The sequence below is a fragment of the Schistocerca americana genome, chromosome 2 (genome assembly GCF_021461395.2).
Source record: "Schistocerca americana isolate TAMUIC-IGC-003095 chromosome 2, iqSchAmer2.1, whole genome shotgun sequence".
NCBI lineage: Eukaryota > Metazoa > Arthropoda > Insecta > Orthoptera > Acrididae > Schistocerca > Schistocerca americana.
The window spans coordinates 466,181,920-466,197,278 of record NC_060120.1 but is presented as its reverse complement, the minus strand read 5'-3'; the positions used below and the strand labels follow the sequence as shown (position 1 = coordinate 466,197,278).

The 15,359-nt window shown below is 35.5% G+C and overlaps 1 protein-coding gene across 2 annotated transcripts in view; it reads right to left on the bottom strand.

Moving 5' to 3' along the window:
- LOC124593754 (dolichyl-diphosphooligosaccharide--protein glycosyltransferase subunit STT3A) overlaps positions 1-15,359 on the bottom strand; it is a 114,449-nt gene that overhangs the window by 43,759 nt on the left and 55,331 nt on the right. The gene's annotated exons all lie outside the window — the stretch shown is intronic.

Genomic DNA, 15,359 nt, shown 5'->3' with positions numbered 1-15,359 from the left:
TTAATTGATTTTAATGAAATAAAGGGGAAATTAAAAATTTGGATGAGAACACAAAAGTTTTAGTAAAAAATGTAGAACAAAAAACTGACAATCGTTTGGTTACTCTAGAAGAAAAAGTAGAATTCAATGAGTTAGAAAACAAAAAATCTGTCAAAGAACTTAGCGAAAAAATTGAAAGTTTTGACATTGAATTTCAAAGCAAAAATTACAATGTCAACACATGTAATCTTGTATCTAATATTCCAGTGAAGCACTTTTCGGTATATGGACCCTTACATCCCTTTGATTTTATGCAGTATTGTAAGGATTGTTTTTTACCTCACTCACCAGATGAAATAAAAATTAAATTTGTGAAAAAATTCTTGGAAGGGGAAGCTTTGACTTGGGCAAACCAGATTGTAACTTTGGGGATAACCTTTTCAGAATTTGAATCAATATTTCTGGAAAATTTTTGGGATGATCTTAAACAAACTAGAATCAAAAGTGAATTTTTGAATGGGAGAAACTATAGAGAATCAGATGGGAACATGAAACAATTTTGCAAAAGTGAACTTCAAAAACTTATTCATTTAACAAAACCTTTGGATGACTTGATCAAAATTGATACCTTAAAGAGAAGATTGCCATCAGCAATGCAGTTGAGTTTAGTTCATTGTCCTGATAGTAATGTAGAGCAGTTTCTCAATTATATTGAAAAGTTGGATAGGGTAACAACAAGAACACACAGTGGGTTTACTCAGAAAGGTAATGGTCAAAATTGGGGAAATGATAACTTTCAAAAAAGGGATCAAAATAATTATCATGGTGTCAGTCAAAATTCAGGGGGATATAACAATTTTGAAAAGAAGGACCATAATTTTTATCCAAAACAAGAACAACATTTTCGCGTTAATAATCAACAAAATAGAGAACACTTTAGGGATCAAAATCACAGAAATTTTGATAGAGGTCAGTACAATAGAAACTACCAACAATCAGGTAATGTTTGGCATAGGAATGGGATCAGAAATGTTGATCAGAGACATTGGCAGAACCACAATCAGCAGTTCAAACAGGAACCGGAAATAAAAAACGAGTAGACGCCCCCTTGAAGGTCCGCAAGGTTGAGGCAGAAGGTGAGCATGATGAAAGGACCAATGGATGTGACTATCATAAACCCAAACACGACAGTTCCAAACCTAAGCTATCACATGAGGTCATTAGTTGTTACTTACTGAAGAAATTTCAAGAGGCAAATAATGATGATAAAGATAACATTTTCAGTACACAAGAACATACAGTAGATAAAAGTAATTGTGATTCATTTAATTTAACAGAGGTTTACACTTGGGCAGAAAAGAACAACACTTTGTCAGATGATGTAATTTGTAGTAGTTCAGAGATGTGTGTGAATGAAAGAGAGAAAGCATGCTGTGAGAATGAAAATGTTGGTGAAAGGGATCTGGTAACTTTAGAAAGCGGAAATAATATTTTGGGGGATAATTTGAATGTGTATGACCTGAATATGTGTAATGATGATGATGTTGATGATAAGGTTGATAATGATGGTAATGGTTTTGATGATGTTGAGGAAAGGTATTTCATTAGTTTAAATAGGGAGTTGGGTATACACATGGTTGAAAATGAATTAAATAGTGAAAATGTTATAGAAATTCCCAGGGATGTTACCAGGATGAATAAGGCTCACAAGCTGGATGTATGTGAAAGTGTGAATTTTGATGATGTTGGTAAAGAATCTGACTACACAAATAACGATGACACATGTATAACTTCTAACCTAAGTGAAACTTTTACAGATACTAATGATACACACACATTTCTTATGAATATATGACTGAACAGTGAAACTATTTCTTTTGACAAGAACTTTAGAAAGATGCTTATTAATGTATGTGAAACTGTATGTCCTGAGTGGTGGAAAAAGGAGATATTTTATTTTTGAAAAGCTGAAGGATAAGTACTTAAATAGTATACAATGTGATTTGGATGAAAATTCTTGGCTATTTGAGATAATAGAGAGTACTAATGACAATTTTGTATCTTGTGCAAATTTTATAACTGTGACAAATAATACATGTAATGATATAACATATGATTCTGATAAGTATAGGTTTGGGGAAATTGAAAGTGATTTATTACATGAGGATACAGGTTCTGAGAAAAGTGATCAATTTTGCAGTCCTTATATAAAAGTTCTAATTGGGTCATGGATTGGTAAATGTTTAATTGATACAGGAAGTGAGATCTCGGGAATATCTGAAAGGTTAAGCAAGAAATTGAAAGTGGGGAAAGATTATGTTGAAATGCCAGTTGTTGGTGTAAAGATTAAAAGTGCTACTGAGAAGAGCAGTAAATTGGTAAAAAGCCAGGCTTTAGTGACATTTTTAATTGAAGGCAAGTTGTTCACACATGGATGTTTTGTAATTCAGGAATTTAATGAGGATTTTATTTTGGGTATGAATTGGATAGTAAAAGTAAATACAGCATTTGATTGGGTTGGAAGAAAACTTTTGATAGAAACTAGTGAAAGGGAATACATTCAGACAAATTTTGTGAACACACTTGGTGATCAGAGTAATGGAAATTTTGACAGTATCAATTTACTAAAAGAAAATAGATTGGAGAATACTGAAATTCATAGATTTGATACTGATGAAGTTGAATTTGGGAATTTAGTAAATTTGAAAATTTCAGAAACATAAAATTTATCTGGGGAGCAAAAACAACAGTTAGAAAATCTGCTGTGGGAATATAGTGATGTTTTCAGTGACATACCTGGAAGGGTAAAGGGTTATCAGTGTGAGCTTCAGGTAAAACCTCATGAACCATTTTTCATAAAACCATACAGTATTGCAATATCAAAAAGACCTGCTGTTGAGAAAGAGCTGAAAAAGATGGAAGGATGTAATATAATAGAAAGGAGTATCAGTGCATATAATAATCCTCTAGTAGTAGTTTCGAAAAAAGATGGTGGAGTAAGATTGGTTTTGGACTCTAGACATTTAAACAAAATTTTGTTCAGACAGACAGACCACCCTGAAAATATTGACGAGTTACTCTATAAATTTACAGATATAAAATATATGTCAAGTTTGGATCTAACTTCGGGTTTTCATCAGGTACCACTTTCGGTTAATTCTAGAAAATATACTGCTTTCTTGTACAATGGTAAGAGTTACCAATATTGTGTTGTGCCATTTGGGTTAAATTCTTCTGTTTCCGAATTTATAAGAGCTTTGGATCATGTACTGGGGCAAGAACTTGCGTCTAAACTGATAATTTATGTAGATGACATTTTGGTTACAGGGCAAAATTGGGAGGAACATTTTTTTATTTTGAAGTCAGTTTGTGAAAAACTTAGAAAAGGGGGGATGACATTGAAATTAGAGAAATGTAAATTTGCAGTTTCTGAATTAAAATTTTTGGGTCATGTTGTCACAGACAAGGGAATTTTGGCAGATCCAGAAAAAATTAAAGCAATTTCAGAAATTCCTACTCCTGTTGTTGTTGTTGTTGTTGTGGTCTTCAGTCCTGAGACTGGTCTGATGCAGCTCTCCACGCTACTCTATCCTGTGCAAGCTTCTTCATATCCCAGTACCTACTGCAGCCTACATCCTTCTGAATCTGCTTAGTGTATTCATCTCTTGGTCTCCCTCTACGATTTTTACCCTCCACGCTGCCCTCCAATGCTAAATTTGTGATCCTTTGATGCCTCAAAACATGTCCTACCAACCGATCCCTTCTTCTAGTCAAGTTGTGCCACAAACTTCTCTTCTCCCAATCCTATTCAATACCTCCTCATTAGTTACATGATCTACCCACCTTATCTTCAGCATTCTTCTGTAGCACCACATTTCGAAAGCTTCTATTCTCTTCTTGTCCAAACTGGTTATCGTCCATGTTTCACTTCCATACATGGCTACACTCCATACAAATACTTTCAGAAACGACTTCCTGACACTTAAATCTATACTTGATGTTAACAAATTTCTCTTCTTCAGAAACGATTTCCTTGCCATTGCCAGTCTACATTTTATATCCTCTCTACTTCGACCATCATCAGTTATTTTACTCCCTAAATAGCAAAACTCCTTTACTACTTTAAGTGTCTCATTTCCTAATCTAATCCCCTCAGCATCACCCGATTTAATTCGACTACATTCCATTATTCTCGTTTTGCTTTTGTTGATGTTCATCTTATACCCTCCTTTCAAGACACTGTCCATTCCGTTCAACTGCTCTTCCAAGTCCCTTGCTCTCTCTGACAGAATTACAATGCCATCAGCGAACCTCAAAGTTTTTATTTCTTCTCCATGGATTTTAATACCTACTCCGAATTTTTCTTTTCTTACCTTTACTGCTTGCTCAATATACAGATTGAATAGCATCGGGGACAGGCTACAACCCTGTCTCACTCCTTTCCCAACCACTGCTTCCCTTTCATGCCCCCCGACTCTTATAACTGCCATCTGGTTTCTGTACAAATTGTAAATAGCCTTTCGCTCCCTGTATTTTACCCCTGCCACCTTTAGAATGTGAAAGAGAGTATTCCAGTCAACATTGTCAAATGCTTTCTCTAAGTCTACAGATGTTAGAAACGTAGGTTTGTCTTTTCTTAATCTTTCTTCTAAGATAAGTCGTAAGGTTAGTATTGCCTCACGTGTTCCAACATTTCTACGGAATCCAAACTGATCTTCCCCGAGGTCCGCTTCTACCAGTTTTTCCATTCGTCTGTAAAGAATTCGCGTTAGAATTTTGCAGCTGTGACTTATTAAACTGATAGTTCGGTAATTTTCACATCTGTCAACACCTGCTTTCTTTGGGATTGGAATTATTATATTCTTCTTGAAGTCTGAGGGTATTTCGCCTGTCTCATACATCTTGCTCACCAGATGGTAGAGTTTTGTCATGACTGGCTCTCCCGAGGCCATCAGAAGTTCTAATGGAATGTTGTCTACTCCCGGGGCCTTGTTTCGACTCAGGTCTTTCAGTGCTCTGTCAAACTCTTCACGCAGTATCTTATCTCCCATTTCACCTTCATCTACATCCTCTTCCATTTCCATAATATTGTCCTCAAGTACATCGCCCTTGTATAAACCCTCTATATACTCCTTCCACCTTTCTGCTTTCCCTTCTTTGCTTAGAACTGGGTTGCCATCTGAGCTCTTGACATTCATACTAGTGGTTCTCTTCTCTCCAAAGGTCTCCAATTTTCCTGTAGGCAGTATCTACCTTACCCCGAGTGAGATAAGCCTCTACATCCTTACATTTGTCCCCTAGCCATCCCTGCTTAGCCATTTTGCACTTCCTGTCGATCTCATTTTTGATACGTTTGTATTCCTTTTTGCCTGCTTCATTTACCGCATTTTTATATTTTCTCCTTTCATCAATTAAATTCAATATTTCTTCTGTTACCCAAGGATTTCTATTAGTCCTCGTCTTTTTACCTACTTGATCCTCTGCTGCCTTCACTACTTCATCCCTCAGAGCTACCCATTCTTCTTCTACTGTATTTCTTTCCCCCATTGCTGACAATTGTTCCCTTACGCTCTCCCTGAAACTCTGTACAACCTCTGGTTCTTTCAGTTTATCCAGGTCCCATCTCCTTAAATTCCCGCCTTTTTGCAGTTTCTTCAGTTTCAATCTGCAGTTCATAACCAATAGATTGTGGTCAGAATCCACATCTGCCCCTGGAAATGTCTTACAATTTAAAACCTGGTTCCTAAATCTCTGTCTTACCATTATGTAATCTATCTGATACCTTTTAGTATCTCCGGGATTCTTCCAGGTATACAACCTTCTTTCATGATTCTTGAACCAAGTGTTAGCTATGATTAAGTTATGCTCTGCGCAAAATTCTACAAGGCGGCTTCCTCTTTCATTTCTTTCCCCCAATCCATATTCACCTACTCCTAACACTAAAAAACAATTAAAGTCATTCTTTGGGTTATGCGGTTATTACCGAAAACATATAAGTGATCAGAGTCTGAATGCACCATGTTTAAGTCAATTACTTAAGAAAAACACTGTTTGGGTTTGGGATAAAAGTTGTCAGGAAGAGTTTGATAAAATTAAGCAAGAGTTGAGGAAGCAACACTTATTACACAGACCCGATTTTAATTTACCATTTTGTTTGAACACTGATAGCAGTAATTATGGGCTTGGAGCAGACTTATTTCAAGAAAGAGTAGAGAATGGAGTTAAGATACATTGTACCATAGCATTTGCAAGCAGAATGTTGCTCAAGCATGAGAAAAGTCATAGAAAATCCACACCCTAATGCTTATCGTTTGGTGTATCCTAAGTCAAAGAAATTATTTGGTCTCAGGAATGTTGTCTCTTTAAAACTGTATAAACAGAAATCATAATTTCAAAATTTAAATAACCTATTATCATCTAAACCAAAAGTCCTCCACTGGAATACGCTTGTTAGAACAAAACTACCTGTACAACCAAGTATGTATATTTGCATGTATAAATTAATAATTTGAAGTCACATGTTAATTGAAACTGATGAAAAAAAAACACTGTTGCAACAAAGAATGAGAGAAAGATTTATTTTTACTTTTTTACAAAAAAAAAAAAGGTCTCCATAGTGAGCATTTCTGAATTTTTCTAATTTTTGGAAGCTAAGTCTTCCCTGTGGGTGAAGGCATGCATGTGAGGACATGCATGCAAAGGTATAAGTTTCAAAACCAATTTTAGATAAAGCCTCATGATATATGAGCAGTTTATTGTTGTTTATACTGATGTTGTGGGGAGCAAAAGTACTCTTCACAAGAATGTGACTTGTAGTAATATTGTAGTAGAGAGGAAAGTGTACATAAATAATTGCAAAAAATTTAAATAATACTGATGTATCTTTAGCTGTACTAAAAGAAGAAAATCGTAAGGAAAAAAAAGTAAAAAAAATTTCAGAAGAAAATCATAAGCAAAAAAAATATACAAAAGAAAAAAAAACACTACACTATATATGTCCAGTATCATTTTTACTGTTACAATATGTAAGCATAATGAAATTAACATTAAACTAAAAAAAAAATTAATTAAATCTTATTCTAAGAAATGAGTTTTACCTTCCTATTACTTTCAATCTGTATGTTAGAATATTTCTCATGTATGTTTTATACCATGTATATTTGTCATGTCAAATAATTTCTTTTGTGTATGAGACTGATGGGGAAGTATCATTGCAACAACAGCCAGTAACAAGTCCACAGATTCAAAGAGTCCAAATTTGGAAGAGGTTATCAGACTGCGTAATTAGTGTACTAATTGTGTAATACAGATCCATCACTGAGTGTGGTAGGGATTTTGTTGTATATGTCCATAACAACAAAAGCCCTGGGGAGCAGTTGTAATGGATCTGGGAGATGTTATTTTTTTTACCGTATTTGTCGATACCAAATTGTAAATGTTTTCTTATATTTTTGTCAGAATTTATTATAATTTGTCTTATTATATGTTAATTTACTTCTATTTTTGAGAGTAAAAGCATATTGATTACTATTAGAAAATGTATCGAAGAATAGCAAAGAGACTGATTACAGCAGCTAACTCTTGGTGTAGGTTGACGGAAGAACAATGTGAAGGTCACAGTCATAAATAATTTTGAATTGTGTTACTATTATTTTTGTATTAACTAAAAAGAAGAAACTACATTTGAAGAAACTGTATTTGAAACACCAAAATGAGAGAAACACGTTGAACCACGTCATTCCTGCAGCCGACAACGATGCATTGAGGAATCATACTTAGACAACTGAAGCCAAGACTAATATCGCCTTGCAAACGTCTAACGGAAAAGGTACTGTCACGAAATATGGCAAATTTAAGTAAATAAAAAATAGTGATCATATTTTCAACTTGTGTCTTAGCCGGGAAGCCACATTTCAACTGTGTCTCAGCCGGCATGCCATATTTCAAGTGATTGCAGCAGAGTTGGTATATGACATTGCTGTTGTCACATGTGTCCCTGCATCTGATAGGATAAGCAAGTGACAAGAGTGGAATAGTAAGTGCTAGGTGGAAGAATTGGGTCCGTAAGTCTTGCACCAGAGTCTTCTACAGGAATATGATCCCTGTGGCAAGGGGTTTGTAGTCAGAGTGGCATAGGGATAGACAAAGGTCTTTTGTAGGTTGGATGGGAGATTGAATACCACTTAGGGTGGGAACATCTCGGGTATGATGTTCCTCATTTCTGGGCATGATGATGGATAACCAAAACTCTGGTGAAAGATAGGTTCAGTTGGTCCGGTCCACGGTGATACTGGGTGGGAAGGGGGTACTCCTTTATAGCTGATTATCCTTCCCTCCAGTACCAGCTTTTCTGAACTTCACAGATAGGGGTTATCTTTGCAACACATCCTTCACTCCCATAACATTCATGGCATCAGCTTCCATTAACCCACTACCCGCATACCCTCTATGCAACAGTTTCCCCTTCCTCTTGAAATATTGTATCCCGGCTAAGACACAAGTTGAAAATATTGTCACTATTTTTTATTTACTTAAATTTGCCATATTTCGTGACAGTACCTTTTCCGTTAGACGTTTGCAAGGCGATATTAGTCTTGGCTTCAGTTGTCTGAGTATGATTCCACAATGCATCTTTGTCCGCTGCAGAAAAGACGTGGCTCAACGTGTTTGCCTCATTTTGATGTTAAGAATACCATTTCTTCAAATGCAGTTTCTTTTTTTATAGTTAATACAAAAAAAAAAAAAATAGTAACATAATTCAAAATTATTTATGACGGCGACCTTGACATTGTTCTTCCGTCAACACACACCAATGTTCTTCCGTCAACACACACCAAGAGTTAGCTGCCGACTCTATAGTCAAAGACGACTCCAACGTCAAAGATATTTTACACAACACACTAGCTTCCACTTGTAATCAGTCTCTTTGCTATTCTTCGATACATTTTCTAATAGTAATCAATATGCTTTCACTCTCAAAAACTGAAGTAAATTAACATATAATAAGACAAATTATAATAGATTCTGACAAAAAATATAAGAAAACATTTACAATTCGGTATCGACAAATACGGTAAAAAAAATAACATCTCCCAGATCCATTACAACTGCTCCCCAGGGCTTTTGTTGTTATGGACATATACAACAAAATCCCGACCACACTCAGTGATGGATCTGTATTACACAATTAGTACATTAATGATGCAGTCTGATAACCTCTTCCAAATTTGGAATCTTTGAATCTGTGGACTTGTTATTGGCTGTTGTTGCAATGATACTTCCACATCAATCTCATACACAAAAATTTCAAGTAAAGAAATTATTTAACATGACAAATATACATGGTATAAAACATACATGAGAAATATTCTAACATACAGCATACAGATTGAAATAATAGGAAGGTAAAACTCATTTCCTAGAATAAGATTTAAATTTTTTAATATTTTTAAGGGAGAGGGTAAGGAGTCATTCCAATCCCGGGAGCGGAAAGACTTACCTTAGGGGGGGAAAAAGGACGGGTATACACTCGCACACACACACATATCCATCCACACATATACAGACACAAGCAGACATATTTAAAGACAAAGAGTTTGGGCAGAGCCACGTGTGACAGCACCCACGTGATCTACCAACTGACCTGCCTACACTGTGACGCATTCTATGTGGGAATGACCAGCAACAAACTGTCCATTCGCATGAATGGACACAGGCAGACAGTGTTTGTTGGTAATGAGGATCACCCTGTGGCTAAACATGCCTTGGTGCACAGCCAGCACATCTTGGCATAGTGTTACACCGTCCGGGTTATCTGGATACTTCCCACTAACACCAACCTATCCGAACTCCGGAGATGGGAACTTGCTCTTCAATACATCCTCTCTTCCCGTTATCCACCAGGCCTCAATCTCCGCCAATTTCAAGTTGCCGCCACTCATACCTCACCTGACATTCAACAACATCTTTGCCTCTGCCTCGACTGACATCTCTGCCCAAACTCTTTGTCTTTAAATATGTCTTCTTGTGTCTGTATATGTGTGGATGGATATGTGTGTGTGTGCGCGAGTGTATACCCGTCCTTTTTTCCCCCTAAGGTAAGTCTTTCCACTCCCGGGATTGGAATGACTCCTTACCCTCTCCCTTAAAACCCACTTCCTTTCGTCTTTCCCTCTCCTTCCCTCTTTCCTGACGAGGCAACAGTTTGTTGCGAAAGCTTGCATTTTGTGTGTATGTTTGTGTGTCTATCGACCTGCCAGCGCTTTTGTTCGGTAAGTCACCTCATCTTTGTTTTTATATATATATATATATATATATATATATAATTTCTGTACACTTGCCTCTCTACTACAATATTACTACAAGTCACATTCTTGTGAAGTGTACTTTCGCTTCCCACATTAGTATAAACAACAATAAATTGCTCATATATCATGAGGCTTTATCTAAAATTGTTTTTTGAAACTTATACCTTTGCATGCATGTCCTCACATGCATGCCTTCACCCACAGGGAAGACTTAGCTTCCAAAAATTAAAAAAATTCGGATATGCTCACTATGGAGACCTTCTTTTTGTAAAAAAGTAAAAATAAAACTTTCATTTTTTGTTACAACAGTGTTTTTTCATCAGTTTCAATTAAAATGTGACTTCAAATTATTAATTTATACATGCAAATATACATACTTGGTTGTACAGGTAGGTTTTTTTTTTTTTAACAAGCATACTCCAGTGGAGGAGTTTTGTTTTATATGATAATAGGTTATTTAAATTTTGAAATTATGATTTCTGTTTATATACTTTTACTCCACCATCTTTTTTCGAAACTACTACTAGAGGATTATTGTATGCACTGATATTCCTTTCTATTATATTACATCCTTCCATCTTTTTCAGCTCTTTCTCAACAGCAGGTCTTTTTGATATTGCAATACTGTATGGTTTTATGAAAAATGGTTCATGAGGTTTTACCTGAAGCTCACACTGATAACCCTTTACCCTTCCAGGTATGTCACTGAAAACATCACTGTATTCCCACAGCAGATTTTCTAACTGTTGTTTTTGCTCCCCAGATAAATTTTGTGTTTCTGAAATTTTCAAATTTACTAAATTCCCAAATTCAACTTCATCAGTATCAAATCTATGAGTTTCAATATTCTCCAATCTATTTTCTTTTAGTAAATTGATACTGTCAAAATTTCCATTACTCAGACAAGTGTGTTCACAAAATTTGTCTGAATGTGTTCCCTTTCACTAGTTTCTATCAAAAGTTTTCTTCCAACCCAATCAAATGCTGTATTTACTTTTACTATCCAATTCATACCCAAAAGAAAATCCTCATTAAATTCCTGAATTACAAAACATCCATGTGTGAACAACTTGCCTTCAATTAAAAATGTCACTAAAGCCTGGCTTTTTACCAATTTACTGCTCTTCTCAGTAGCACCTTTTATCTTTACACCAACAACTGGCATTTCAACATAATCTTTCCCCACTTTCAATTTCTTGCTTAACCTTTCAGATATTCCCGAGACCTCACTTCCTGTATCAATTAAACATTTACCAATCCATGACCCAATTAGAACTTTTATATAAGGACTGCAAAATTGATCACTTTTCTCAGAACCTGTATCCTCATGTAATAAATCACTTTCAATTTCCCCAAACCTATACTTATCAGAATCATATGTTATATCATTACATGTATTATTTGTCACAGTTATAAAATTTGCACAAGATACAAAATTGTCATTAGTACTCTCTATTATCTCAAATAGCCAAGAATTTTCATCCAAATCACATTGTATACTATTTAAGTAGTTATCCTTCAGCTTTTCAAAAATAAAATATCTCATCTTTTTCCACCACTCAGGACATACAGTTTCACATACATTAATAAGCATCTTTCTAAAGTTCTTGTCGAAAGAAATAGTTTCACCGTTCAGTCATATATTCATAAGAAATGTGTGTGTATCATTAGTATCTGTAAAAGTTTCACTTAGGTTAGAAGTTATACATGTGTCATCGTTATTTGTGTAGTCAGATTCTTTACCAACATCATGTCCGCCCCAGTAGCTGAGTGGTCAGCTTGACGGATTGCCGTCCTCTGGGCCCGGGTTCGATTCCCGGCTGGGTCGGAGATTTTCTCCGCTCAGGGACTGGGTGTTGTGTTGTGTTCATCATCATTTCATCCCCATCCGGCGTGCAGGTCGCCCAATGTGGCGCCGAATGTAATAAGACCTGCGATATGGCGGCCGGACCTGCCCCGCGAGGGGCCTCCCGGCCAATGACGCCAAACGCTCATTTCCATACCAACATCATCAAAATTCACACTTTCACATACATCCAGCTTGTGAGCCTTATTCATCCTGGTAACATCCCTGGGAATTTCTATAACATTTTCACTATTTAATCCATTTTCAACCATGTGTATACCCAACTCCCTATTTAAACTAATGAAATACCTTTCCTCAACATCATCAAAACCATTACCATCATTATCAACTTTATCATCAACATCATTATCATTACACATATTCAGGTCATACACGTTCAAATTACCCCCTAAAATATTATTTCCCCTTTCTAAAGTTACCAGACCCCTTTCACCGATATTTTCACTCTCACAGCATGCATTCTCTCTTTCAATCACACACGTCTGTGTTTTGTTAAATGAATAAGTTTTTGAAGTTCACTTTTGCAAAATTGTTTCATGCTCCCATCTGATTCTCTATAGTTTCTCCCATTCAAAAATTCACTTTTGATTCTAGTTTGTTTAAGATCATCCCAAAATTTTTCCAGAAATTTTGATTCAAATTCTGAAAAGGTCATCCCCAAAGTTACAATCTGGTTTGCCCAAGTCAAAGCTTCCCCTTCCAAGAATTTTTTCACAAATTTAATTTTCATATCATCTGGTGAGTGAGGTAAAAAACAATCCTTACAATACTGTATAAAATCAACGGGATGTAAGGGTCCATCTACCGAAAAGTGCTTCACTGGAATATTAGATACAAGATTGCATGTGTTGACATTGTAATTTTTGCTTTGAATTCAATGTCAAAACTTTCAATTTTTTCACTAAGTTCTTTGACAGATTTTTTGTTTTCTAACTCATTGAATTCTACTTTTTCTTCTAGAGAAACCAAACGATTGTCAGTTTTTTGTTCTACATTTTTTACTAAAACTTTTGTGTTCTCATCCAAATTTTTAATTTCCCCTTTATTTCATTAAAATCAATTAAATTTCTTTCCCTATCTACCAGTAACTCATTTTTTACAGTATTAATTTCACTGCTCAATTTAACATCAATTTCATTTACTTTTGCTTCCACAGATTCAATTTTTTCCTCAACACTGCCAACTCTGTTCGAAAGACCACCCACTTGGGTATTGACTGCTTGGACGTGCAACAAAATGTTATCAATTTTTTCATCCCAATAAGTCTTATTGTCGTCAACTGATTGTTTAATTTCTTTCGTGAAATTTACAAGAAAACTTTTTAAATCAAATTGATCGGTTCTTTCTGTTTCGTTTGACCTGTCCTGATGTTCGAAGTCTATTAAATTACTATTTTCTACTTTAGGCACAATACTCTCGAAAATCTCATAAGTCATTGTGAAGAACAAAAATTTATACACAACAATACAAAACAAGATAAAAATATTGTTTTAACAAAATACGAGGGTTTCGTGACTTATCTGGAACACTCTTCTACTGATGTAAAACCACATTTTCCATCCATGTGATTGTTGACCAAAATTCTTGAAGTATTTTCTTCTTTCAAAAATTATATTTTTTGCCGAAACATTTCTTCTCCAAAACTTTTACTTCCCAATGAACACAAATACTGTAACACACATTCTGAAGAAACTGGTATTAACACACAAAAATTTTCTTCCTCGTAGCACTGTTGAAGATCTCGTGAACACAATATCCCGGCTACAGTCCCCAGTTGAAATATTGTATCCCGGCTAAGACACAAGTTGAAAATATTGTCACTATTTTTTATTTACTTAAATTTGCCATATTTCGTGACAGTACCTTTTCCGTTAGACGTTTGCAAGGCGATATTAGTCTTGGCTTCAGTTGTCTAAGTATGATTCCACAATGCATCTTTGTCGGCTGCAGAAAAGACATGGCTCAACGTGTTTGCCTCATTTTGGTGTTAAGAATACCATTTCTTCAAATGTAGTTTCTTTTTTATAGTTAATACAAAAAAAATAGTAACATAATTCAAAATTATTTATGATGGCGACCTTGACATTGTTCTTCCGTCAACACACACCAAGAGTTAGCTGCCGACTGACTATAGTCAAAGACGACTCCAACGTCAAAGATATTTTACACAACACACAAGCTTCCACTTGTAATCAGTCTCTTTGCTATTCTTCGATACATTTTCTAATAGTAATCAATATGCTTTCACTCTCAAAAACAGAAGTAAATTAACATATAATAAGACAAATTATAATAAATTCTGACAAAAAATATAAGAAAACATTTACAATTCGGTATCGACAAATACGGTAAAAAAAATAACATCTCCCAGATCCATTACACTCTGTCCTGTCAATCTCTCCCAATCCACATACCTATGTAACCTTCATTGTGTGCCGCACACCACCAACTCTGGTACCTGTGTACCACATGCCTAGCTTGTGTACCAGCCACCCCTCCCTCTCGCATTCCTATAGCCTGATTAAAATTACTTGATAGTTGACAGTTCACGCGTTGGAGCTGTCTTCCTCCAATCAGAGTGTTCAATGTCATACCCCGAACTGTTCTCCATTCCCTAACAGCCACAATTACTCATTTGTTCACTTCTAATTCCTTGTCCGACTTGTTTTCTCGAAGTGTTTGGAACCCGAACCCTGGGTCTGACCTTTTATTTCGCATTTCATCGGACATGATAAGCAAATCAAAAACAACACACAAAATGCTGGTAATGAAACACAAACATTTCATACACAGCACTAGCAAAACACTACTGGATCCTTTCACAAAATACCTGATATTTAGTCACCACCACCACCACCACCACCACCACCACCATCACAGAGATTATTCTAGAATAGATAAGCATCATATGACATTCCTTGAGGCTGTACTTTTTGAAGGCAGCAAAGCATCGTTGCAATTGGTTCTATAGTGGAATAAATATAACACGACATGAAGTGGTACTGTACTGGGTTAAGTTATGTTCTAACATGAGAAGATCATGGGTTCAAATGTCATCAGGTGATACAATAATTTTTTTAATTTATAAGTCTTCATCAAAATGACTACTATTATTTTCAGTTAACTGATTTAGGTGTAATCTTTTATTTTTAATCATTTGTCACACCTTTTTATCATCCCATTGAATTTTTTATTTGCTCTCATTT